The sequence below is a fragment of the Mus caroli genome, chromosome 17, assembly GCF_900094665.2.
Source record: "Mus caroli chromosome 17, CAROLI_EIJ_v1.1, whole genome shotgun sequence".
NCBI classification, from domain to species: domain Eukaryota; kingdom Metazoa; phylum Chordata; class Mammalia; order Rodentia; family Muridae; genus Mus; species Mus caroli.
Genome location: NC_034586.1, coordinates 51599242 through 51604115, shown reverse-complemented (window position 1 = coordinate 51604115; position 4874 = coordinate 51599242).

Sequence of the window (4874 nt, the reverse complement as noted above, 5' to 3'; positions counted from 1 at the left end):
CTCTGTCAGCAGACCTGTACAGACTAAGTTCGGCGGAGTCCCGGAGCCAAGATGGCGCTCCCTGCAGGGCAGGTCACTGTCCTCCGACTCTGCAATTTCATTTCTATCACAGGTTTTGGTGATAGGAAAGGGCACTGGTTTCCCAGGCAAATCCTCAGACACTAGACATGTGTCCAGCAAGGTTCCCAGGTCTGCTTGAGAACAGAACTGTGAGTTTTCCTCTTAGAAATGCTTTCAGTATGTCCCATAAGTTTGGGTATGTTGTGGCTTCATTTCTGTGGGAAAAGACGGATAACCAGAAAAGCATTTCTTCAGTCAGTGTTTTAGCCAGTTAGCTATTTATTTATTTATTTATTACCCAGAAAAGCTCATCTGAATTGTTGAGACCTTCCTTGGCAGTTGTTGACACAGTCTTGATGTCAGCCCTATTGCTTTCTAGCCATCTGAACTTCTAAGAATACCTCTGGTGGGATACATGAGGTAAGGCTTGTCCAAGCTCAGTACAGATTTCAACCTTTCTGATGCTGCGTGTATCTAGTATAAATTATATTTTCAATTTTACACCAGAACTCTTCATGTACTTATTAAATGCCAATCAGACAGAAAAAAATGTAAGTTTTCAGAACACATTGTAAACTAACTTTCCACCTGGCTAACTGGGAGTTGGAATACACTGAACAATCCTTCAAAATGTCCTGTTTATTCAGTTCATGAGAATAAGAAATGAGAAATGAAAGTTTGAATTTCTCCTCAGGTTAGACATACCTCCCTGGGCCCGTGCCCCAGGCAGTAACCCAGAGGTCCCTCCCCTTCTCCCTGCCCCCTGGTTGCACTTTCACTAATGCTGGGCTTACAAAATTAATGATGCTGTTCTTTGAAGTTCTTTTTCTAAATCGGGAAGCATATGGCACTAGATTTGGGAAGGGTTTATAAGACGTGTGTCCACTCCCATCCTGGCATGTTGATCCCTCAACTATCTGTCAAAGGACAGAGGTTGATCTCTTTTGTTTCCTGCACAGAAATCTAATACATTTCAAACAAGGTTCATCTCTCAGTCTCAGTGTTCTAGTACCATCCTTGGTACTAGGATGTTGACCCAACAGTCACTCAGGTCCCAGGACAACTCTTCCTTAGCATCCACATAAGCCCTCTCAGGACTGTGCAACACTGGAGAAAGGCAGAGCTCAATTGTCTGTGTGAATACTCAGCAGACTGCTACAAAACACTCACATACTTTCACAAATTCCAATTCCCTTAAGCTTTCTTTTTTTTTTCTTTCTACCAGACATTGACATCCAGTGTGATAAACAGTCCTTTAAAAGTTCTAGCTTCCCATGATTCATATCACAGCAGAGTAAGGAGCCCCCGAGGCAATGCCAACTTCTGCAATGGTTGCTTCACTTAGCCAGAGGTAGGAGACATAAACATCAGTTGTGATCATTGGACCCTCTCTTTCGTGTTCTGCTCTGGAAATATATTTCAGCAAAGAGTTGTTCAGGTAAATGGATGGTATTTCTATGTATTAAACTTATGGCTCAATTCCAGTCAGTATTACACTATCAGCTTCCAGTGTCTGGATATAATAAATATAAACAAAGTAGTAAGCTGTCATTTCCAATGCCACCTTGCTTTATACGTAGGGAAAAATGAAATTGATGCTAGGTGTACTGGCTAATTTTGTGTCAACTTGACACAGCTGGAGTTATCACAGAGAAAGGAGCTTCAGTTGAGGAAATGCCTCCATGAGATCCAACTGTAAGGCATTTTCTCAATTAGTGATCAAGGGGAAAGGCCCCTTGTGGGTGGGACCATCTCTGGGACTGGTAGTCTTGGGTTCTATAAGAGAGCAGGCTGAGCAAGCCAGAGGAGGCAAGCCAGTAAAGAACATCCATCCCTCCATGGCCTCTGCATCAGCTCCTGCTTTCTGACCTGCTTGAGTTCCAGTCCAGACTTCCTTTGGTGATGAACAGCAATATGGAAGTGTAAGCCGAATAAACCCTTCCTCCCCAACTTGCTTCTTGGTCATGATGTTTGTGCAGGAATAGAAACCCTGACTAAGACACTAGGTTTATGAGTAATTAGTTGGGTCATATTATCTTAGATGGTAATGAAAATTACTTCTTTGGATATAATCTACTCAAGATTTGTAACATTATATGTAACACTCAACTTGCTTATGAACAATTCGTATTAGGGCCTTTTCAGTGCACACCATCATTCCTGGCAGGTGAGCTGAATCAGGGAAAGCAAACATTTAGGGGTCATTTTCTAAAACTTCCACCCTTACTTGGAAAGGAGATGGAGTGGCCTGGTGAAAGTAGAGATCAGAGTCATTATTTACATGTGCACAGCCAATGTCCTGTGCCATTATGAATTGATGGCTACATTTAGTACACATCTATTGTAATAAAATTGCTAAATCAAAGTCTTGCAAACTAAAAAAAGTCTGCAATTTAAACCAACATATAAATACATTTTCATATTGTAATTTTGCCATTCAGCTAATAGCACACAGGTCACATGAAGTGATTATGTGCACACACACACACACACACACACACACACACACAAGCACACACACACAGTCCTAGAATAGATGCAATGCTAAGCTTAGCTGTCTTTTAAAGTCTGAGACTTGACTTCTCCACTGAAACTTTCCTAAGTGTCCTTTTGTTTGACCAGATAGACATCTGTATTTCCAGATTAATGTATTATGCATTTTAAATCCTAAAAACACAGTTAATTGCTTTACAGAAATTTCAATATGTGCCCAAAGGATTATTAGAGATCTACTGAGGGTATTATTATGTGTGTTCATTTGCTTACCCTGAAAAAACTGAGCATTACAGCAAATCCTTCTATGTAAAAATAACAGAACTGGTATATTTTGGCAATGTTCCAGTTCTCCAACAACGGGTGTCACCTTGATACTTCATTCTGCAAGTTTTTCTCAAAATGTATTCTCTCCTGAAATTAAATTATTGCTGTATATAAAGGTAAGTATATTCATGCTGCATTAAGAGATAGGCTTAATGATGGAGCAAAGTTAATTATAAGAAACTTTATTTAAATTATGTAATTTTAATAATAAAATTAAACAGTAAAATATTAATGAGATAGAATTAGGCAATTTATAATTAAACAATTAATAATCATATGAAAATATAAGTCAGATGTAAAACCAGGATCAGACTGTAACATACAAACTCATCTGTTAACGTCTCTGATATAGGAAGACTAGATATATAATCTATGCATATAATAATTAGAATTTGAAAGGAAACAGGATAGTTTATAAAAATCAATACAAAAAGATAAAAACTGTATGAGAAACAGATTCAATACCACTGTAGGAAAAATAATGGAAAGAGGACCAACTTGGAAAGCACATGAGACCAAACATGCTTACTGCTGAGGGTGCAGCAGGATCTGGGTACATAGTTGAGACTCTGAGGTAGCTGATATATTCTTGGTCTGCCAACTTATCAATATCACATGTTCTTATGTAATCAATATTTTAGTATCAAAAGTTTTTATATTTTCAATTTTAAAAGGAAATGAAAAAGCAACCTGTGTCTATAATGTTTGGTTATTGGTTCAACAAATTACTGTAGCCTAATATTAAGAACTAAAACAGCTTATACAAATGTTTTAGCATGAAAAGACACTAGAATATGCATTATAAATTAGATCTGTAGTACAACTAATTCAAAATAAATTATAGAAGAGAACATTAAAAATTTTCAAGGTGTATGTCATTCTTGTACTAGGCTCAAGGATAGTTGATTTTCTGCATTTGCCTTATCTGTGCATGTTCAGACAAACCTCTTTTTTCTCTCTGTAATCAATGAACAAGTATCATCTTTGAAATATAAAGTATGTCTTTTAAAACAGGATGCATTTACTGAATGCATATGATCTCATTGTCATCGTGGTAAATAAACAGATCATGAATAATAATAAAACACTGATGCTTCTCTTCACTACAATCTCGGTCTATATTAGAGGAGGATCAGAATTGATGAGTCTTGCTATGGTGAGCTGTGGTTTCCTATTTACTTCCCTGACTATTTTAAGAATACCCAAAACGCTAGAATAATGTCTTGTCGTCATAGAAATAGAACCACCATTAAGACCTATCTGGTATTATTTAATATGCTTTTGAGGCCATTCATTGTTTATTTCGGAATAGAAGGGGCAAATGCTAAAATACCATTTTAGGTAAGCGACTGGTTTAGGCTCTTGAAGAATCAATATATAAAATATAGCTTCATCTTTACTCACTTGGATATTAGATGGCTTTTTAATCTTACTAAATAAAGTTAAATAGTACCATCCAAGCAGTTATGTAAATTCAATAGTGGTCATTGCACAATAGGCAACTGGTAACATGTAAAACCAATCAGAGTACATCTGTCATAGATAAAAGACAAACAAACTGGACTTAGTTCTCAGTCACTGACAATATATGCCTCACAGTGCTGAGTACTTCCATAATCAAGCTTGATCTTCTTGATGACACTGAAAGCTAAACAGTACATCTCAATAGATGAGATGTAGAAATTGTAATTGACTTGCTTGATATTACATTGTATAAACTGGCAAAACACAGGTAGGCCTGATGCCAGTGTTGTTGATCTTCATGATACATTAACCTGACAGTGAGGAGAAAGATGTTTAAAACAATCCTAATATACTGCATTTCTCTTGTGAAAGTAAGTGATTTTACATTACAAGGTTGTCATACAATAGGAAGGTATGAGAGTAACCCCTTGGCTNGTGGAAATTTGAATGAACTTAGTAGATTGTAGTGGTAGACCTTTCTGAGTGAGTCTAAGAGTATATTGTTTGGGATAACTAAAGAAATGTATTCA